The sequence below is a fragment of the Rattus norvegicus genome, chromosome 13, assembly GCF_036323735.1.
Source record: "Rattus norvegicus strain BN/NHsdMcwi chromosome 13, GRCr8, whole genome shotgun sequence".
NCBI classification, from domain to species: domain Eukaryota; kingdom Metazoa; phylum Chordata; class Mammalia; order Rodentia; family Muridae; genus Rattus; species Rattus norvegicus.
Window position 1 is genome coordinate 101874153 of NC_086031.1, and position 23387 is coordinate 101897539.

General features: G+C 43.5%; 1 protein-coding gene across 9 annotated transcripts in view; it reads left to right on the forward strand.

The window, feature by feature from the left end:
• Positions 1-23387, forward strand: part of Esrrg (estrogen-related receptor gamma) — a 617835-nt gene that overhangs the window by 175110 nt on the left and 419338 nt on the right. For 5 of the 9 annotated variants that reach the window (XM_063272510.1, XM_017598866.3, NM_001415124.1 and 2 more), the window contains exon 2: positions 15499-15589. The gene's annotated coding sequence lies outside the window, so the exon portion shown is untranslated. The remainder of the gene's footprint in view (positions 1-15498; positions 15590-23387) is intronic. The other 4 variants (XM_039090940.2, XM_063272511.1, XM_063272509.1 and 1 more) reach the window with 1 other exon arrangement.

Below are 23387 nucleotides of genomic sequence, written 5' to 3' on the forward strand. Positions count from 1 at the left end.
TCCGTTAGTCAATGAATAGCAAAGGTGAGAGAGGGAAGAGCTTACCGTTCAAGGAATTGTGCCTGTTATGGTGAGGAAGGTGAAGCAAATACCGTGAGAGGCTACTGGTCCCACTGCAACCACTCAGGGAGTACAAAATGAGTGGGAAGTTAGCAAGAAAGCTTCAAGGCCCACCCCAGTGAACCACTCCCTCCAGCAAAGGCCCTATCTCCTGGAGGCTTCACAGTCCTCTCAGATGTCACGGCCAACTGAGTATGGAGTCTTCAAGCATTTGAACTTATGGGGAACATCTCACTTTCAAAATACAGTATGTGATAGCTTTATTTTCAACGTAGCGTCACAGGGCAATCATTTCTGAAGACATTTCGAGGGATTTGAGTTTCAGTTCTATCCAGCCCCAGGTGCTGTTGACAGTGGGATCAGATGATTCCTATTCCCACATGCTCAAGCAGACTCGCCTCTGAGATGGGACAGCATCTTAACTGAAGAAGGATACAGCAGGGGTCATAGCCATGTGTGCACAATAGCCTTGATGGTCCAAGGCATGCATCTTTTATCTTTAGAGCTGGATTGAGCTACAAGAATATGGCTCAGTGCACAGACTGCTCAAGCCATGATGTTAAACAAACTTTATATAAACTGTTTGTTAGTGCTTGCTTTGATGCAGTCATGAGAAGCTTTTGGGTGTTCTCGGTTGAAAATAACATAACTCATCCTGCTGTTGTCTTTCTTGAATGTGCCAAGCTTTGTCATATTAAATCAGGCCCCGGGAATTAGGACTGAGGAATGGCTTGGTGCTTAAGAGAAAGGACCTGGGTTCCATTCTCAGCATGCACATGGGAGCTCTCGGGATATGTAACACTACTTACAGGGCATCTGGCACCCCTTTTAGCTTCTTGGGTGTTGCATCCATGTGGCATGCATACATGCATGCAGACAAAAGACTCATACATAAAATAAAAGTGACTAAGTCTTTCTTAAATAACCCTGAACAAAGGTAGCACTTCTAGGATACACAGTGAGGTTGACCTAACTTGGTTTTGTTGGGTCTAGTTCAGGGACAGTTGAGTTGTCCTCACAGAACATTCTGGAAAATGGTCCTGAAGAATGTGTGAATGCATCTGCAGTGGAACAGAGCTGTGTGTAGTTTCAAATGCATTTCATTATGCCAAGATATTACTTCAGGGGAAAAAAAAACCTAACACAGCTTTGCATTTAAAATACCAATGAAACTCACATATTTTATTTATCCCAGACGTTCTTAAAGGTTCGTATTTATTTCTTATCTTAGTGGGTGTGGATATGGACATCCTTGCTATATCACAGGTACAGAAGTTAGAGAACAAACCTTGGAAGTGACTTCTGTCTCCTCACCATGTGGGTTCTGGGGATGAAACTCAGGGCATTTGGCTTGCACTACAAGGTCCTTAGGCAGTCAGGCATCTCAACAGCCCTTGTAGCATAGATTTTAAAACGTAGCGAAATGAGATATTGTTTGTCTTGTAAACTAAGGAACTGAGGTGACTATGAACTGATACCCTGAAATCTAGAGATAACCCCTACCCTCTTACCAAATGAGAAATTGGAAGAGGGGTGGGATCCATAGGAAATCCAAAGGGATGCTACTATAATATAGATCTGGCTTTCCTTTACCCATTTTATGTAGACAACTTAATGACTTTCAGTTTCTTCCAAATGAATAAATAATAGTGAGCCTCGTGTGTGTGTGTGTGTGTGTGTGTGTGTGTGTGTGTTTGTATGTGCCTGTGTGTGCGTGTGTGTGCATGTGTGTATGTGCATGTGTATGTGTGTGTGTGTATGTATGTGTGTATGTGCATACGTGTGTGTATGTGCGTGTGTGTGAGCACATGTACCTTCAGAGGCTAGAAGAGGGCAGTCCCCTGCAGCCAGCGGGAGTTATAGGTGGTTGCAAGTTGCCTGGGATGAGTGTGCTAAACCCTGAGCTCTGGTCCTCTGGAGGAATACCGAGAAGCCCTAATTGCTGAGTCATCTCTCCGCTCCGGAAAAACCAGGCTGGGTATTTTGAAGCAACGCATGAGGGTGTCCGAGGTAACTTTTGCACCATTTTAAGGTTCTCTTTCCATCCTGGTGAGTGGCACGTTGCCTGCACGGTTCTGTGACTTATGGTGGCATCCTGGCCTTTCAGATGTGAGTGTGGCATCACTGAATCTGATGGGTGAGATCAAAAGAGCACCTGGATAACTGTGGGTCTGGATGAGCTTGCTGTAGTTCAGGGGGAAGCAAACAGAGTGGAGAGGGACCGCTGCGTCCAGCCACAGGAGTCGGGAAAGAAGAAAGAGAAGTCACTCCTGGCACTGTATGCACTGTACGGTCATTGGCACAAGCAGGAATCTTACCCTCAGCATTTCCTACTATGCTTTGGGAAATGAAAAAAAAGGAAAGGATGGGGAAAAAAGCCAGCAAGGCGTTGAAACCTTGCACTATTGCGGGGGGGCAGGTGGGATGATGGTGGGGGGAGGGGGTGTCACATAAATGGCAGCAGGTGCAGTCATGCAGAGGCAACCGCTCAGCATATGTAAGTGCAGTTGGAAAATCATTGTCTTGCAGAGAATGCTCGAAATTGGTCCCTAATGGCCTAGGTTTTTGTCATATGGTCTTGATTATCAGGCTAAAATTGCATTGCCATGCCTTTAGTGTGAACGAGATGGATGGATAATTACTACGTGCTCTGAATACCTTTCTTCACAGGGGAGCTAGGACATCCTCTGGCCACAGTAGCTACCATTTCCACTCTCTGTCAGAAGAGCTTCCAGAGGCCAATTCATCACTATCCTGGTGGGGACGAATAGAATTGGGCCTTCTTTAGTTGGGTTTCCAAATATCCCAGCCATACGCGTATGCACTTAAGTGGCCAATGGGAGCGCAGTGAGGAAGTGTATAAAGGACAGGAGTGGAGGGGATGTGAGAGGACCTCAAGTGAAAAGCTAGCTCTTGAGGAAAGGTCTGACTTTGGTCTTATCTGTGGGCTTGTATTGCTACCGAAGCAACAAGGAAGACCTTGGGATTCGCTTTGAGATGCTGCAGGAAGTTTAAAATTACCAACAGAGCCGTCAAGTAAGAAATGCCTGTGGAAGACCTCAGATATGCTGAGAATGAAACAGGGGGTGGGGAGAGGGCTCAGTAGTTAGAAAAACTTACCACCCCTGTATTGTTTCCCAGCATCCACCTGGTGGGCCACAGCTGCCTAGAGCCTGGAATTCCAGTTCCAGGGCATCCGACACTCTCCCTGGCCTCCACAGGAACCAGCCATCAATGTGGCACACACATACATGTAGGCATCCATTCACACGTGCACAAAAAATAAAAGTAAATCATAAAAACAGAGATGAGAAAGGAGCAGATTTCCTGTTTGTGAATATTCCCCGCAACAGACTTTGCTCTCGGGATAGCCTCTCAGAGCCTCGTAAAGCCGGTCTAATGATGCTAACGAAGTGCCCACTGCTGGTGCTGCTGAGGGTGAATTTCATGGCCAATTAGAGGGGAAAACAGATCCCACTTTTCTGAAGGCTAAGCTGAGAATGGACTTGGATTTGAGAGAGGGTCAGCATCCAAAGTCAGCCCACAGAAGCTTTGTGATTGTGATGTATAATCCACCACCCGAAGAAAGGTGTGGGTATTGGAAGCATAGTCCTGCACATGGATTGGTCAGGTGTGGCCAATTACATAGCTGTTACGTCATCTTACCTTGGCTCTTTTGCTGCAGTGTTCTATTTAAGAGAGGGAGGGGGAGGGGGTGGGGGGAGGGGGAGGGAGAGGGAGAGGGACAGAGAGAGTAGCCAAAGCATTAAACCAAAAATGGAGGCAGCACGATGGCACAGACGCCTCAGAACCTGACAGACACCAAGCCTGACAACTCAAGTTTGAGCTACAAGACCCACCTGCATGGTAGGACAGAACTGAAAATTAGTTGTCCTCTGACCTCTATGCATGTGGAATGATGTGCAACCTCCACATTAAATTAACAAAAATAATAAAATGAAAAATGAAAAAGAACTAAGAATGAATAGTTCTTTGTATGTTAAAGAAAGGAGTATAAAAGGAAAAGCACTATCCGAGCATACGTGTACACATGTGTATGCATGATATATGTGTGTATGCATATATACATGCACAAATCTGTGTGCACTATATATGTATATATGCACATGTGTAGGCATGTACATATGTGGGTATATATGTATGCGTGTATATTGTATATATGTCTCTATACACATGAGAATGTATAGGCATACATGTGTATATGCACATATATATGTCTGTATTCATATGCACACATATTCATGTGTATGCACATAGCATATATGTGTGTGCATGTACATATATGTGTCTATATATCTGTATACACATCCACATGTATATTCATGTATGTATATATATATGGCATGTATTTATGAATGCATGATATGTGTACATATGCAAGCATATATACAAATATGTATTCTTGTGCAAAAATATTTAGCAAGGGTCAGACACCAGTAATAGTTGTTCTGTCATTCTTAATGTAAGCTTTTATTTTATCATATCTGCACAGTGATACAGTTTGGCTTCACCCCTTATTATGTCCCATAGTAGTTAAATCCGGGATTCTGGGGCAATAAAACATAAGGGTTGTACTATCTTGGTTCTGTTTTTAGCCTTCGTTTCTATCGAAAGCTGCCAAATTAGCAGCATTTTGTGATTCCCGATTTAGCTCTTAATAAGAAGCAGAGCTAAAAGCAGCCGACCAAGCAGCTGAAGTCTCATCACGAGCCAGAAAGATCAATAAGCTAAAAGGAAAGTATGGAAAGTTTGTGAGTGACAACTCAGAAATGGAAATTTTAAATATATACCACTGCCTTCTGCTCCATTGTGTAGCGCAGAAAGCCCATCTTGGCAGCACGTCAGGAGGCCGATTTATTCGAATCACCAGATTTGTGTTTATGCTCCGTGCTGTAAACTGTGCTCAGGGCTCTATATCGGTAGGCAGGTAATGTCAGGAGTGTGTCCTGAGCCTGGCATCGCTAGTGTCGTTCAAGGCGTAGCTCACTGGGCTATCAGTAGGAATGTCACTATTAACACTTGCTGCTGCGTTGTCTGAGTCCCTGAATAACTTGTGTGCACCACTGCATTTGAGCTGCAGAGTTGGGAGTGCTGTGTGAACAGGGCCAGGCACGATGACTGTTTATACAGTTAGAGGAACTCCATTGTCAGTTTTAAACATTCTCACTTCCTGTGACCACTAACTTTAAACCCGATTCCATGGTCAGCATTCTGTGAATCTTTCATTACATGAAGCTTCCATACATTAAACACACGTATATCAGAGGCTAGAGAGATGGCTCAGCCATGAAGAGCACAGTCCATTCTTCCAGAGGACCTGGGTTGGACTTTCAGCATCCACACAGAGGCTCCCAACAATCTGTAACTCCAGTTCTGAGGGATCCGACGCCCTCTTCTGGTGTCTGTGAACGTTGTATGCATGTGGTGTACAGGCATACGGGCCAAACTTCCAGATGGATAAAATAAAACTAAATCTCTGAGGGATACATATGTGAAAGAAATAGATTTACCTTAAAAACACGTACTATAGAAGCACAAAGCTAAGATAAATACCTGTTTCTATTTCCTGTAGTCAGAAACTCTTAATGCCTTTCTGATTTTCCCTTAAATAGATCTTTATTCTGTAGGCTTTGGTTGATTTTTCTTGGATATATTCCCATCTAATTTATGTAACAGGATGTATATCTTCAATAATTGTAAAATGGCCTGATCCTTAAATAACGGTCTTTGCCTGGAATCATGACGGGGAACGGTTTCTGAGTAGAAACTGAGCATGTGTTCCACTTTCTGGGTTCAAACCCCGGCTTCACGTTGACGGGAACTTTGCTGTCATTCACTGGACTGGTTCATTGAGAGCTTTTACTTGTGAATTGATCCCTGCATGGGGGATGGTGTGGCCATACACGAGCAAACCTAATTTCTTTTGTTGAAAATCAAGACAGTATTTCAAGACTTGGGTTTCACCAGATACACTTTCCTTTATTAAAGGCAATGAACAACCAGGGGCTTTTCTGTAAATTTTACTCTAGGAACCAGAGCAAACAGACATATAATTCATGAGTGTGATGATTTACCTAGGTATCCATAATGCAATGCTATATAGATGATAATTTACCAAGTGTGCTAATGTGGTGCTGTACAGATGATTTTAGCTAAGTTCTTAGACCATTACAGTTGGAAGTGAGTCCTCATGTCTACTAGGTCATTTCTCCTTCATTTACTCAGCAGGTCTTAACTGGGTACCAGCTTCATGGTGGCGTACTCTCCTCTAGGTGACTCTTCTTGTCCCTTGATGTTCATGGAGATTGAGAGCCCTACAAATGCCCAAATTCCAAGGTCCTCAGATGCTTTATAAAATGGCATGCTATTGTCTTTAGATTAATCACATGTTAAATATTATATGAATGTTGCAGGAATGGTTGTACTGAACTTATTAGGGAGAATGACAGGAATTTTGTGTGTGCGTCAGGACAGATTTCTTCCCCCAGATCTTTTGGTGTGGGGTGAGGTGGATCCACAGTTGTAAAACCCAAGGAGCGAAGGGGCTGATAGTCATGATAAACACAGTATATCTTTATTCTAAAGACACAGTCAGGTTGTATCATATTTGTGGAGAAAATCCTACAATTGTAAAATAGCTCGCTTCCTCTCGAACAAGCAAAAGAAAGATCAAGTACGCCTCGCGGTAGCTAGGTGTGTTTCCTGGCTTATGTCTTCTTTCTATTTGTACACAGTTCATTGGCCTGCTGACATATCCACGGGATTTCTTTGCATATTTCTCTCAAGTATCTTGATCCTGGGAATTTGTTGGCTGGTGATGAGTGAGAGATAAATTCAGAAGACATGAAAATGTAGAAGATAGACCATATCATAGTTTGTTTCGTTGTTTGGTTGGTCAAATATAAATCTAGACACACCCAGGAGGAAGAAATCTCAAACAAGGACTTTGATGCCTCCATCAGACTGGTATGTGGTCATTGTCTTCATTGCTAACTGATGGAGGAGGCCCAGGCCCCTGTGAACAGTGCCATCCCAAGGCATGCAAGCTTGGACCTCTGAGGTCTCTGCTTCAGTTCCTGCCTTGAGTTCCTGCCTCTGCTTTCTCTCCATAAGGAACCATGACCTGAGGGTTGAAATAACCCCTTTCCTCATCCAGGTTGCCTTGATCAGGGTCTTTCTCATAACAACAGGGGATTACCGAGGACACACAGCTTATGGTCTGCAGATAGCAGGCGCGGCCACTATGCTGAGTCTTATATCGTGGAAAGTGACGGTGTGCAGGTGATGGGTGTCTTCATGTCAACGGAGAGATGCTGTTTCTCTAGAATAGCCAGGGGATAAACAAGAAATTACCTTACCTAGAAAACAAGAAATACACAAACTACGAAGAAACTTCCAAGTTCTAGGCCACGCCGAAACCCTTGCTGCTCCTCTCAGGTTTCTGCTGTACAGTCTCGGATTTCACAGTAAGCAACCCAAGGCTTTCCCGACTGTGGCAGGAATCAAGGATGGGGCACCCCAGTAATGTCTTCTTTCTTTATGTTTCATCTTCTCCTAGAAGGAGAGAGTTGAGGTGAGCGTAGGCGCTCCAATCAGTTCGGTGCGGGAAGCAGTGGTGGTGAGCATTACCTTCTCAGGCTGAGCACTCAGCCAACATGCCGTTGGGGAAGGCAGGATGTGCTCTTTTCCAGTGGCCCACACATGGTGTTGAGAACACTGCTGAAGCTGAGTCCAGGGTGGACAAATACCTAGTCAGCCTGCAAAGTATGGCGGACTTCCCTAAGGAACCCGGAGCACACCGTTTTACCCTTACATACTTCCCTGCAAAAGTTGGTGGCATAGTGGCAGAGGAGAGGCAGGGAGCCAGGGACCCATGAAATCTGGGACTTTTTTTTTTCATTATTCTTTACTGCCTCTTCTCTGAGCTAAAATCCTCAGCTTTGGTCTGAAAGGAAGCAAAAAAAATCCTTATGCAAAGAGCTTGTAAACAAACGCCCACTCGGACCATCTGGTTTTCTAACACATACAAGTGATTAAGCTTTAGAGCTCTGATTGTTAAAATTTTAAAAACACAACAATCCCAAACACCTCCAAATAGATGCCTTATGCAAGTTTGTAAGGGGGAAACATATGATGTCTTACATAGTAAACAATGTAGAAAGGCTGAGACAAGCTCCTTAATTTCCTTCTCACCCTCCCTTCCTTTCTCCCTCCCTCCCTCCTCTCCCTCTTGTCCCTCCCTCCTCTCCTTCCCTCCCTTCTCTCCCTCCCTCTCTCCCTCCTTTTCTTCCTCCTCCTCCTTCTTCCCTCCTTCCCTCCTCTCCCTCCCTCCTCTCCCTCTCTCTTTCCCTCCCCACTACTTTTCTCCTTCCCTTGTTTCACCCTCCCCCCTTTTCTTCTTTTCCTTCCCCAACTCTCGCCCTCCCTCCCTTTTCTCTCTTTCTTCCCACCTCCTTCCACCATAAGTGTTATGGAAGGATGTGATTTATGCACGTAAAACACACCACAGAGTCTACATTTTCAACAGCCTGGAATGAGTCCTCATCTCCACGTTCGTTATTATTTTTTGCCCTTGATAGAGAAACTCGTATGCTCGAATGCGTGTGCCTGCTCATACGCATGGGTATCTTAGTTCCTCCCAGAATGTATTAATAGACCGAGGGCTATTTGCAAATTATGAATTCATACTTTTTTTTTGTCCATAATGACTGAGGAAAGTCAGGTCAGGGGAAATTAAATACGTTAAGAGCTCTCATTTTAATTGTATAATATCGATACTGTCTCTATAGTCAATTTCCTTGACAAGTTGTAGAGCATATGGTTTGAATCCCTCATCCATTTCTTACGTGGAAATGATTCTAAATTGGGACATCTCACTTAGGTGACGTAGCTGGAGGGGAAAGAGAATAAGCCCTGGACTGCAAGGCTGTGCAGGTAACTCAGTGTCCTAGGTGGCCATTGTTGGAGTGGACACACATAGAGAAAGAAGCTGGGAAGAAATAAAGTCTGTGTGTGAGGAAGCAATCAGGATCAAACCTGCTGTCTCTCCCTCCCACTGGTAGCCAGTACTCAACCGTAGATATGTTGTGTCTATTGAGGAGAGAAAAACATTAGAAGAGTTTAGTCAGGGAGCCAACAATTCAGGCATCAAAAGGATAGATGTCCATGTGATGATCTATACCCCCAGAAGATGAGCAGTTCAATGAGCTACTGACGTTCCTTAAGGTCCATACCATGTGCTTACTATTGGTCCAGATGACCCATGAGCTCCCTTGGGGCGCTGGACTTCAGTCGCATTGCTTTTGCTGTGCACGGATTGTTTTCACAAATCCTGGAGCAACCCCCTCTTGCATGCTTGATGTGTGCTTAGCCACTAGGCTGCACCCTGGGGCCCCAAGTGTGTTTTACCATGTCTCTCAGATTCAACCCAACTCCCAGCTCTCAGTTGACCAATTGAAGGATAGTGTGGGCCTGATCTCCACGTTGAAGGTCTAGAGACTTTTGTAGGAGATCCACAGCGCTTCGTGTTTTATGGAGAGAGTCCTGTTGGTACCCTGGAGATTCTGTTCTGTGGGTTTGCAACAGAAAGAGCCCTAAAGATGATACAAGCCTGTGATTTCCTGGTTCTGTTTGGTTTCAAGTTCATGTTAGACTATGTGTTATACCTTTGGAGTGTATTAAAGCGAGGGGCAACAGACTCAGGTAGTGAACTGTCTTGGAGAGTGGTATCAGTTAAGTAAGTGGTGATGAACAGCCCCAGGGTGAAGGTCTCTGGATTTTCTCAGGATGGTGGAGAGTACCAAGGGGACTAACTTTCCTTAAGACAGTTTGTTTACTTTTTCTTAACTGCTCACAACCTCCACCCCCAAATATCAGAGCTAGGGCTTAGTAAACTGGTTCTGGATCAGACCTACAGCGCCCTGAGTATAAAGTCCACTAATTGAATTCCATCCACCGGCTGAAATGGAGCAGCCACAGAAGCCTCAGAACATGGCTGCTTTTTTTTTTCTTTCTTTCTTTTTTTTTTCTTCTTCCTTTAGGTCCTGAGTCTAAAGTCATTTTTTAAACGTGAGCGATGCGATTTCTTGTATCTTTCATTTAAAATGCTACTTGGTAAACAGCAGTGCAGATTAGTGTATTTGTAATTTAAATGAAGACCATACATCAAGCCAGAGTCTGCAAAGAAAGGAGAAGTCTAGGGAATGATTCATCCCCCCCACCCCCCTGTGTGATCTACTGTGGCAAATAACAAATAGGCAAGGGAAAGTGAGGAAGGAAAGGTCTGTGGATTTGAGGAGACTGAAGCTGAACTCTTTCTAGAAGTCACTCCCCATAGCTAAATCTTTGTTTTCTTCAAGCACACTAATAAATACTTCCTAATTCATTTTTTATTTTCTCTCAGGGTCTGCTAGCTGATTTGCTTCAACAAAGGAAGCATCCTGTTACACCTTTTAAATAACTGATGGCTCTCAATCGGAGCCAGCTTGAAGGAAATTCTGAAAATAGGAACCAATTGAGCTTCTGCCTCCTTCCTCCCCACAATCCCTCCCTCTCCGCTCTTAATGCTTATTAAAAAAAAAAAGTGCAGTCCCCGCCTCTTTTTACCTCCTTGATGGAGCAGATGATGCCACCTTACCACAAGGCTTTGGGCATCACCTGATACTCCGAGTCTCAATTTTTTTTCACAGCATTCTGCTTTGTTAGAGATTACAGGGAGCTGTTTGTTGTAAGTGGATGTAATAAAAAAAATCTCTTAATTAATCAGCAGAAATAATTAGCAAAAAAATTGCTATGTCATCTTCTGTACCAGAGATGTTTTGTTGGAAATACACACACACACACACACACACACACACACACACACACACACACACACACACACTCAGTGGCCTTCTACTTCCTAGGACATGAGACAGCAGAAGACACGTTCTGTTTCACTTTGGCTGCTCAAAATGTCTCTACCTGTTGTGAGAGAAGGTAAATTTTCCATTCTATTCCTTCCCATGGTTTCTTTAGTCATTCACTTGGGTTTTTTTTCCTCCCTTGATGTTTTGCCTTCTTTCTCTCTGACTTCTAAAACCCAGAGATGAAGTGGGAAAGGATTACTTGACAGTGTCAGACCTGAGAATTTTGGCTGAGTTATTGAAGAAATCACATACTTTGAAAATTCTCTCTCTTCATTCACAAGAGAGAGCTTTCTCTATCAGAAAACGCACCAGGGTTGCTTATCTACTTTTCTGAGTTTGGGAGGGAGCCGATACCAGGAAGGCCACATCAAGAATGCTGAGTTGAACTTACTCTCGGGAATTTTCTGTTTCTTCTTTCCCGGGGTAAAGATGTCTATTATACCCACCCTGAAACCAGCACAGTTGCTGACCAGGTAGATTATCACATTCATTTTCCATTGTTAGAGATAGTTTCCTGGGGGGGGGGCACTGCAGTCCTTTTTGCTGTCTACTTTCCCCACTAACAGTAGCGAGTGCCTGTAGATATCCTGCATTTGCCAGTATTAACTCTTCTAATGGTGGTTAGGGAACTGCTCCCCCCCCCCCCGCCCCAAATCAAGTCCTCAACTAACCAAATAGTTCAGACCCACGTGAACAATACCTGATGGGAAGTTCGGAAAGCGGACACTGCAGTCCCTGCTGTCTTACTCTGTACACAGTTTCTGTGCAGAGGGAGCAGAGGGGGGACAGGAACTTCTTCTTTCACAGCATCTTTGATTGTGCTGTTCATTTGCTGGTCTTGAACAGATAGCTCGAACATGAGGGGAGGTAGGTTCCAAGGCTACTTAGCATAGTAAGATGGCTTAACATGGTGTTTTCTCTAAGGATAAGTCTTTAACTGTGCTGTTAATGATGTCAGGACTGTGGTACACCCAATGCTTTCTCTCTCTCTCTCTCTCTCTCTCTCTCTCTCTCTCCTTGAATGTCCATTCTTAGCACTAACTAGGGATTTAGCATCAACTTTTGCCTTCTTGAGTCGAAGTAGTACTTCTCTGTCAAAGGACGTGCCTAGAAAATACAGAGGCTCTTACAAGGGCTAATGTAGGGTAAAGGAGGAGATGGTATAAGAAATTCCATTGCCCTGGGGTCAGTGGCTTTGTGGAAATTTATAGCTCTACATAATATAAAAATATTCTGTGTGTGTATGTGTGTAGAGGGGAATCATGATTCTTGATTCCCCAACCCTTACACATCACAGCCAGAGTGGAGTGAGGCCATTTGCACTAGGAAGAATGTGAAAGACACAATGTACAACACACACTCAAGCCACTGCATCTAGTAGTGCTGGCTCTTCTCAAAATTACTTCTTTGTTGTCACCTCGTACTTCCAATCTCAAGTGTTAGCTAAGTACAAGTAATTCCCAGTTTATTAAGCTGGTGTGTTCCAGTCTATGTTTTCTTTTTGTTTAAGACTCAGGGAACCAGCTGAGATGAGTGGTCTTGAACATTCTTAATACCCACAGAATGAGTGGTAGTGAGTGTTCTAGGATACCCACAGAATGAATGGTAGTAAGTGTTCTAGGTTACTCAAAGAATGAGTAGTCATGAGCATTCTGTGGTAACCTAGAATGAGTGATAGTGGGTGTTCTAGGTTACTCAAGAGAATGAGTGGTAGTGAGTATTCTAGGTTACCCACAGAATGAATGGTAGTAAGTGTTCTAGGTTACTCAAAGAATGAGTAGTCATGAGCATTCTAGGTTACCACAGAATAAGTGATAGTGGGTGTTCTAGGTTACTCAAGAGAATGAGTGGTAGTGAGTATTCTAGGTTACCCACAGAATGAATGGTAGTAAGTGTTCTAGAATGAGAATTCTCAAAGAATGAGTAGTCATGAACATTCTAGGTTACCACAGAATGAGTGGTCATAAGTGTTCCAGGTTACCCACAGAATGAATGGTCATGAGCATTCTAGGTTGCCCACAGAATAAGTGGTCATGTGCCTTCTAGGTTGCCCACAGAATGAATGGTTATGAGTGTTCCAGGTTACGCACAGAAATGTTCTCCCTCACTGATTTTCCCACTCATTTTTTTTTCTTATAGTTTTTGAGGCATGGGAGCATGTAGCTCAGGCTAGCTTTGAATTCGCAGTATAGCTGACTATGACCTTGGAAGTTAGAGCCTCTTGCACCAACCTTCTGAGTACTGGAATTGCGGCCATGTGCCGCCATGCCCAGTTCGTGTGATAATGAGAATGGAACCAACTCTCTGTATTTTAGGCAAACACTCTACTCAATGAGTGTCACCCCTAGCCTTTGTAACTGAAATTCTAAAAATTGTTTTTTACTATCCTTCAATATATTATTCATATTTTTATTAAGAAATTGTTCATCTTGGTTAATTATCACCCCTAAATGCAGGATTTAGTTGGGGGAATTAGAGTTTGTTTTATTAAGTAGCTATCGTAGAAGAAATAGGAATTAATACCACATCTTCCTGTCATCTTTTCTCACTTAGAGACCTTGGGTATATGGGTATAAGAACTGGTTCCCAAGGTTATCATTATAATATAATTGTTTGGAATTTTTACCAATCAGATATGGGGCTTGACAAACAATTCACTTTGTTATTTTTAACACCTTTTAAAATATATCAACATAATATGTTTCGTGTGTGTGTGTGTGTGTGTGTGTGTGTGTGTGTGTGTGTGTGTGTAATAGAAGGGAGGTAAAGAGGGAGAGGAGGAGGGAGGAAGGGAGGGAGAGAAGTGTGGGCATGAGATAGCTTTGTCTAGTTACTTCATTCCTTCTACCTTCACGTACATTCTGGTCACCAGGTTTGCGTGACAAGAATCTGTACCCATGAGCCATCTCACTGGCTCAAGTAACACATTTTCAGTGTTGCCTTGAACTCAGCAGTCATGTTGGTCACAGCGATGGTCAGTGTGCCCAGGCAGCAACATAACTGCTCAGATCGGCACCTGTCCCATGTTCCCTATACCCCTTAGCTTTTTTAAAAGCACAAACCCAAATGAGCTTCCCCAGGCTTCCGACTCTGCCGTGCCATTTGGGATCTTTTCTAATGTTTCTTTACACTCACACAAATTACAGCTTTTCAGCAGGCCTCCTGTGCGCACAGTCTTGGAAAACAAATAGGGTTGGATCTTCACATCCCTGTTTTCCTGCATTCTGTCTCATCATGAGTATACTGCAAACAATCTAGTTTTCTCTGCCAAGCTGTCTCCTTCATTGACTCTATTCCCTGTCAAAATCCCAACCTACAGCAGATCCCCTTCCTCTTCTCTGGTCCTAGTCGATCTCCAGCTCTCGTTCTACCCAGAAATTTCTTTCGAAATCACAGCGTCGTTTTCCAATACCCCAGTACTTTCTCAAAGCAGATAAAGTCTACTTCCAACTGGCTGTTTTACAGCCTCGGGGGATTAGGATGCTTCGATGTTGATCCTTTGTCATGCATTATAATTTTAACTCCATCATTGCCAGGATGCCCAAAGAAGTAGGGCTGTGCAGGGTGGGGTGGTGGAGGACCATGTGCCTAAAGGTGTCCCACTGACTTTAGCCATTCTCTAAAGGCAATGCAGACATTCCCTTGAAATGTTCCCTCCTGAGGTCTGAATAGTTAGTGCAGTCACGCCTCAAAGAGTGTCACAGAAAATAGTCCAGTGTCATCTGGCTACTTAATTGTCCTATGCCTTTTAATATAGGTCATTGTGCCAGGTCAGACACTCAGCCCATAGCCTGTTGGTTATGAGCTTTTCCATGTCCCTTCCATGAGGTGTAAGTCTACATCACTGTTGCTCAGAGCAGCTCTATGTATGTAAGAGTGATGATGAGGAAAGTGTCAAGTCCTACGTCACCATCTCCTTTATATTTCAAACTTGGGGAATACAAGCAATTCAGTGGGGTTTGACCTACCAGCTTCCTTTGGCGGACACTTTTGGAGAAACAGCTTTTGTTCACTTTTGGTTAAAACCAACTGAGAAGTTACTTTGAAAACTTGGACCTTTCTGTCCATTCCCAAATAGGAAACTCCCAAATGCAATTCTCAGGCTGATATCAAGTGAGTCCATTGGTCCTGAAAGAATTTTTGTTGTTTTGTTTTCTTCCAAAAGTTACATGTGGGTATTATAGTAGGAAATGCTTTGAAACCTTAACTGGTACATTCGCCATCCATAAGAGAGGACTAGAACATTAATAAATCCAAGAAAACTGAAAAGAAAGAAAAGTAAAATAAGATGGAGAACCAGTCCTTTGTTGGAGTGTTCATGCAGTCCTGGTGGTATACATAGGAAAATCCAGGACTTGCTGAAGGCTCAGAATACTATTACAGTTATTAATGTGTGCTTAACTCTACTGCCTGGGGGATTTTATTAAATGCAGTGGCCAAGAGAGTGACCTCACTTTTTCCTGTGTTTTTTTTCTTCCTTTTTTGGGTTGGACCCTTGCTTCTATGACAGTAGAGTAACGTGCTGGTTCGTCAATGAAGCAAGCTGAAGTGATGAAGATGTAAGGAAAGCATCCTACGCTAACACTGTCGCAGTCGGAAAGGTAAGGTCCTTGCCACGAGACTGGGAAATGCTGATGTTCTCTCGAGGTCTGCAGGATGCTATGCCCCCGTGCTACCCATCCGAGGGTAAATCAACCCCATTGACAGGCTAGTCCGTCTATTGTGTCAGGTTGTGTCTGTGAGAGTTTAGTTTATAGCTGACAATACGGTCTACACAAAGGTCTGATGTTTTCCTTGTCTTGTCTTTTAAAATGTAAAGCGGTATTAAAAAAAATAATCAGTAGGGTTTCACTATGTAGCCTGTCTCACTGTACAGTCTTGGCTGGCTTGGAACTTCCTATGTAGATCAGGCTGGCCTCAAACTCACGGACAGGCAGGACAGGTGTGCATCACTGTGGTGCCTGGCACCAAAGCATTTGGAATGCTCTCCGAGTGTCTTCTTTTGTGGCGTGTACTGATGGGTAGAAGTCACTGCGTGGGGGTGGCAGGGGCCATGAGGCTCTTGGCGAGGCCGTGCCCTCATTGCACTGATGCGTTATGCTGACCTGTAAGATGTGGTTGGCAAGGTCTGCCTGTTTCTGAATTCTGTATTTTGGTAGAATACAGAGTACAAAGTATTACCATTCTGTGCATCTCGTCCCGCGCTTACAGCAGGCACGGCTCTCTGACTCCAGCTGCTATAAACTTACGGACGCATTATCTATTGAATGCTCTGTTATTTCCATAAGCAAAGGTTGAGTTTATTTCACTTCGTTTTTCAAAGGAAAACCATAGATGTCATAGGTCTCATCCATTACTTTGCTGGTGTTAGGGGCATGGTGCCTTCACTTGGTCCTGTGAACCACACAGTGATGGTTGTCCCTGGAGGCTCTCATGGATGGCTTGGGGACTTGTTTCTTTCAGTCTTCCCACATAGGTAGACCCGAGGCAGGGTGAACACCTACTGCCCCCTTCAGGTAGAAGCAGCAACAGAATCTCTGCAGCTGAGTCCCTACTGAGCACCGCAGGAGGCCTAATGTAGGAGTGCTTCTGCAGAAAGGAATGCCCACTCTGTCCCCGGTCTCTAAGGTGCTTGCTTCCGAGCCTGCTGAGCGTGGCAGACTTCAGAAGATAATCAACAGGTTTTGGCTTCAGTGTGAAAATAGCACTTTCAAACTGAAATTCCTTTCACAAAGGACCAGAATTTGTTTCATTCACAAACTGGCAGTGTTTCAGAGGTGGGAAAATAGGTTTCAGTTCTTAAAAGCAGATAGGAATGAGGGTAGCCTTAGCTTTGTTTTCTCAGGTCAAATTCCTAAAAGGGAGTTCTGACCCCAGACCCTTTGGTCCCATGAGCCTGAGGTATGATATTGTTGCTAGGTGTAGTATCCTTTTTTACTTCAATTTTTTTCTTTTACACTTTAAGTCTGAAATTATAGCTATTGTTTTTAGAAAGCTCAAGTGTGCTTTAATTTAAATTCATGTTTGCTGTGCTCCTACGAAAAAAGGACTAATTATTTGCACATTAAAAGTAGGCTGGCTTTTACAAAGTATTTACCACAAGATTGCTTTCAGTAGCAGTTCTCTTAGAGAGTTTGAAATCTGAAAATTTGAGAAAACATCAGAGGTTCCTCAGCAGACTTTGGGCAACAGATCCGTTTAATGGGAGGCAGGTAAGAGGGTAGGAATCATGGAAAGAGGTCTTTAGTCAATTGCATGGTGTGTGTGTGTGTGTGTGTGTGTGTGTGTGTGTGTGTGTGTGTATGTGTATTAATGGATTCACCATGCTTGGTGTCTGTTGACAATCTTCTTCATTTTCCTCCTACCATATTTTTAAGACAGGGACCCTCTTGCCTCCATGTCCCCATGACTAAGGTTTCATGCACCTGATGTTTTACATTTGCGCCAGTGACTCAAACTCAAGTCTTCACGCTTGGGCACCCATCATCTTCCTACACCGAACCGTCTTCCCCATCCAGGAATTATATTTAGAAAATCGTTTACTTTTGTGAAGTTTTCCAGAGAAAGACACCTTTATTGTTGCCAGAGTGCATCAGAGAAAAAGAAGAAAGAAAAAAAGAAAAAGAAAAAAAACCCACCAAGAAATCAGGCCAGCTCGAGCTTGGGAAAGATAAATAAAATCTATTTGTTTGGTGGGTAGCATTCTGCATTATGCATGGACGTAAAAGTGAGGTTTGCTTTGATCCTGTCTATTAAAAGTTTATTTTTAAACTCAGACTGGGCAGGAATCCAGCAATGCTCTTTGTCCTGCAACACATCCTGGGCTTTGGGTCCCCAGCCTGGCAGAAGTGTGGCTAAGCAGGAGGAAGTAGGGAGCCAATGGTGTGGATGGTTGATGGGTGCTCCAGGGGGGGGGGTTCCCTCCCTTTCCTCCCCTCCAGTTTTGAAATTCAAATTGAATGCAATTTTCAGCTCATTTGAGCCAGAGTATAGTGTTGCTGAGCTTCAGTGGTTCTTAAATTCAAAACTCATGGGAGGAAACAGATATCATCTGTCACTGGGGTGGGAGCGAGGAGACTACACACTTTATTCAGAGGAGGCAGACCCCTAGTCACTAATTCCGACCTTCCGAGGACTAATCATTCACCAACCAACTGATCAAGTAATCAATGAGACCTTCAAGCCACCCAGCTCCTGAAGTCTGGGAGTGGCTGCCCTGCTCTCCCCAGCTCTTAAGAATAATTGCTGGTCTATTTTTGTATCATTGATATTTTAATACCTTTCGTGGCAAGCTGAGACAGAATATCTTGGCAGTCTTTTTTTTTTTCCCTGCCCTTCCTGGCTGTTGGCTGTTTTTATTGTTTCCATCTTTAGTGACTTTGTCAATGTTGCTTCCTTATGACTGAGAATTAGCAGACGGCTTGAGGCCGGCTCTGCAGGGACAAACTTTGAGCTACATTTTACCAAATAGACGGTTGGGGAAAAAAAATACGCGTGTTTCTCAGGGCAAGCTTGAGTGCCAATTAAAATGGGAAGACCCACTCACGGGGTACTGGAGCCTGAGAGTGTGGCTTATCTGCAGCGTGGATGTTTCAGAGACCCTTGAGAATGGCTCTCTGTGAATTTCTGACACACCGGATATGTGCCCTGGGAATACAAATGGATTTCAGCAATGATGACTTGTCGTCCTTCCTCTGATTTCAGTCATGATGCGGGATGGCGGCCCTGATCCTGATATGTGTGTTACAAGCTTTGACCCTAGTGCTTAGCTTTGCACATTTAGTGTGAGCCAAAATTTCCAAGGGACGATGGAAACTGTTAATTAGTTCTTCTTAGGCAAAATTTTTCCCAAAACTCCATGGAAATTTTTATGATAAATTAGTTCTCAATATATGGCCATAACACTTAGAAATGCAAAATGTACACAATAAGACTATGATCTGGCCGGATACATACTTGTGTGTGTGTGTGTGTATGTGTGTGTGTGTGTGTGTGTGTGTGTGTGTGTGTGTGTGTGTGTGCACGCTCAAGGCCTCTAAGTATGTGCCAGCAAGGACCTCCAAATGCTTACTTTCACATTAATAAAGTGATCTTTATTGACAATGCCCCCTGGTGTTAGAGCCCTGGGAACAGCCCAGGCCTTTACAACATCTCCTAAGAAACTGTGCCCTGACACATCAGCCTGTTTTTCCCCTGGTGATACCTTAGTTCAGCTGTTGACAGAAATTGCAGGAATCTAAGGGCTCCTGAGAAGTGTGATGGATATTGAAAATCAGTGTTTGGGCTCAGCACCCACACTTGGGATTTCCCACTGGGTGAGAGCATCTCTTACAGCACAGATAACACCCTTGGGCATCTCTCCTGAAAGACAAGGCTATTGACAGAGGCTAGGGGCTTCCAGCCCCACCCCCATCCTCAAGGTAGAGGGAGGAGCTGGATGGAGAGGCAATATAAAAGCACCTAGGTGAAGACACCATGAAAGCTAGGAAATATGATGTCCCGAGAGCACATGGAGGTCCTGGGAGGGCAGGGGACCAGCATGGGGGTTTGGGCTCTTTACATATGGAGCCTTTGTAGTGTCATTTCCTAATATAACACACAGGGAAAAGCACTTTCCTGTGCACTGCCAGCTGCCCTAGCATATTACTACTTAAATCAGAGAAGGAGTTCAGAACAGGCTCTAATTTATAGTCAGCATAAGTTCTGGGTAGCCAGCAACTTTGGGCTGGTGTATAAAGGACAACTCATTCCTATATAGCTGAGTCCTAGTCCTACAGGCTATGAGGCAATCTTCAGGGGTGTGTGTGTGTGTGTGTGTGTGTGTGTGTGTGTGTGTGCTTGTGTGTGTGTGTGTGTGTGTGTATTTGGTAGATATGGTATGTTCATGTATGGTAGATGTGTTAACTGTGTGTGATGGGTGTGGTAGTGATGGGTATAGTATATATATATATATATATATATTATGAATACTGTCAGCATTGCAGTAGATCATGTGGCACTCAATTGTTGACAGCTGAAGACTGATACTTGCATGTGTAGTTACTGAACATATGGGAAGTCAGAAATGCTGTGTTGGGTATAAGGTAAGGCAAAGGGCTTGAGTATCCTATGCCCACTCTACCTACCTTGACAGGGAGTCTATATTTTATACTAGGTATTAAATTAGTTGAAAGAGCTTTGAGTTTTCTATTCAGAAATTCCTCCTCCATTAACATGTAGGCTATGCTTCCCTTATGAAAGACATTTGTTGTGCTGTTTTGTGGTGGATGAAATAGTTGTTCTCTAACCTAAAGGAGATAGCAGATACTAGAGTTGAAAGATCAATCTGCCTCAGATATACACCATACACTCTAACAGTTACCCCCAGTTGACCTCTCAGTAGAGCAAATGTACTCTAATCTGGAGTTGGGAGATCCGATGGCACAGAAGGCAGTCAGTGGTGAGGATATTAAACCGCTAAACGAATGGATTCTCCACAAATGCTGGAAAGACTTGGCCAGGAAAAGAGCAACCCATGTTGCCCTAGAAGAAGACACCATAAGGCAGGCAGACTGGGTTCAAGTGGGCAGATAGAAGAGACCCAAGTCTAAGGTAGAGGCACAGCAGGTATCCAAGAGACAAGGAGCATTATGGGATTAGAGGTGATACGGAATCTCAGCCACAAAACTGCCGCTGCATGTTTGTCTAAAGGAAGAGTGTAGCCCTGGTTAGAGAAAGCCTTTGGTCGACCAGCTAGACATCCCAGCAACAGAGCTAGCAAAGACAGTTTTATGGAAACTAGACTTCAGGAAAAAATATGAAACCGGTAAGAAAAAGTGGACATGGAGAAGGATAAGAGATAAAGACAGAGAAATATCATGACTAGTTTGTGGCAAAGAGTTGTTGAATGGTCGACATTTTGCAGTTTGTTTTCCAAATAGGATCACTCTGTAGGTAGAGGCTGCTATTAGTCACCATAGTAGAGGTGCTTAAGAGATGGCCCAGAGGACCTGGTTTCCATTCACAGCACTGACTTCCTGGCTCACAACCATCTATTTGCAGCTCCAGGGGATCTGACAGGTGCTTCCTGCCTCCACAGGAAAGAGCCTTGTATGTTGATCTATGTAATTTGAACACTCTTATAGTATAATAACTACTTACTTAACTCCTTTATAATTTATTTTTCATTGCTTCTACTAGTCTGCTAGATAAATATTTTTATTAGTATTGATATTATAGGAAAATAATAGCTATCCCAAACAAGATATCTATGCAAAAGATGAGTCTGTATTCTCACTTCCATAAAAAATTGTCAGTGAACCTTAGGGAATTGCACAAGATAGGTTTCCATCAACATTTCTAGCAATCCATACTTTCAAACACATTTCCCTGGTTTATTATTGGAGGTGGTATCTTCATTTATTTGTATTTGCATCTTAAACTTTTATAATTTTTACTGGTTGTTTGAACCCTTTTTGCTGATTTACATGTTGATGTTTCCTGGATATCTTGCTTCTATTAAACTAGTTATAATTTTTCTTAATTTTTGAAGCATTTTTTATATACCAAGAATACTAACTCCTTTTAAAAACAATATGTTATTGGGTGATGGGATGGTCCCCCAGGGTAAGACATTTGATGAGAATCGGATGGCCCGAGTTTGAACCTGCGTCAAAAGGCAGAGAACTGACTCCTGAAAATTTTCCTCCGACCCTTATTCATGTGCCATGGAAGGCTTCACACACACAAATACACAATGAACTTTAATGTGTTAGATTCACGTCCTCTTGTCTTGTTTACCCTTCCATTTTGCTTTGCATATCTTTTCATTTTAGCATAGTAGTCAGCTATGGTTTCATGTTGAGGTGATTGGTTGTAATTTCATCCCACCCCCCCTTTTTATTAGACTGTTTTTTTTCTAAAAGAAAGAAAAATAGTGTCAATTTTCAGTCTTTTATATACATTTTTCCAATATGGTCCTTGATTCCTACAGGTTGTAGACTAGTTGTGGATGTAGTCAGGGCCTGGGTGATGTTTTCAGTGGTTTGGGAGCCCAGGGGATGGTCCTCTGGGAGGATAGGGTATAGCTGGGACTCTTGAGAGCTAAGGACTCGGAGGATTACAGCTCAGGGAAAAGGCCATCCGGGCCAGCTTGAGCACTTCAGAGTCAGTAAGCTTTTCAGAGCAGGGAAGGTCCACCTCAGGTGGATTTGGTTCAGTGGTAGAGTTCTTGCCAACTCGTGTTAGAGTATAGAAGATGCTAGATCCCAGTGCCACCAAAACAACTAAAGAGATGGATCAGTGGAAAATACGTGTAGCTCTTTTGATTTTCTTTTTCAGACTTGCCACATTAAAGAGTGCTTTCTCTGTGGCTAAGAAAAGCTCATAAGAAGAGAGAATGCAGAGAGTGGAATTCACAACACTAAGCAATAAAGGAAAAGAAACAATTGCCCCCAATGACTGGGGGGGGATGGGATGGGAATCAGATCTTAATTTGAGAAGTGTGCACATCATCTGGGACGTCCAGCTCCCCAGAAGGGAAGTCCTTCCATGTTAGGGAAATGATAGGGAACTGGAAATTCCATTACCTGGATTTGATCTGTACCCCTAGGGATGGTCAGTGTTGTTGTCAACTTGGCAGCTTGGCCTCTAGCTGTGCCCGTGGGAGATTTTGTTGCTTCATTCATGTGCAAAGACCCACCTCCTGTGGGTGGCTCCATTCCTTGGCTGGGATCCCTGACTGTACAAGCAGCCCCAGGCACCAGTCATTCTCTACTTCCTGATTATGACCTGATCTAACCAGCTGCCTTGAGCTCCCACCGTCTTGACTTCACCTCCAGGATGGTCTGTGCCCTTGAATTGTGAGTTAAGAGTAAACCCTTTCTCCCTTACGTTGCAGGTCTCAGGATAGTTCATCCTCACAGAGGGAAGAGAAGCTAATAAGATGAATCTTAGACAGTTGTTTTGAATGAACACATTGCACTCCTTAAATACGTACAATAAATTAAGTAATGAAATAATAAAAAAAAAACCACTGCCTTCCTTTAGTTTCTTGGAACCAGCTGATAGCATGTTTATCCTAAGTGAACTCTGACTTCTGTCTTTTAGCAGTCAGTCCTCTGTGCTGGCCCCAACGAGAACGGCATACCCTTCCTGATTCAAATACCCCTATAGAAGTCATGTGGATTCTTTATATCTTCCCAAATTTGGCAACGATCTGGCAGAAAAAAAGTTGTGTTAACAGATCATGTTCTCTAGCCGGCCAGTCTTTGGCTTAGAAAGCAATTCCTACGGGACCTTGTGTGCTTCCTTTCTCACTCCTGGTTTATGGATTTCCTCATCTTTGACTTCAGGCCCCCCAACAGAACAGCAGCGCCCTTTCGGACTTTGTAAAACCTCAGCTATTCTCCCAGGCTTGCC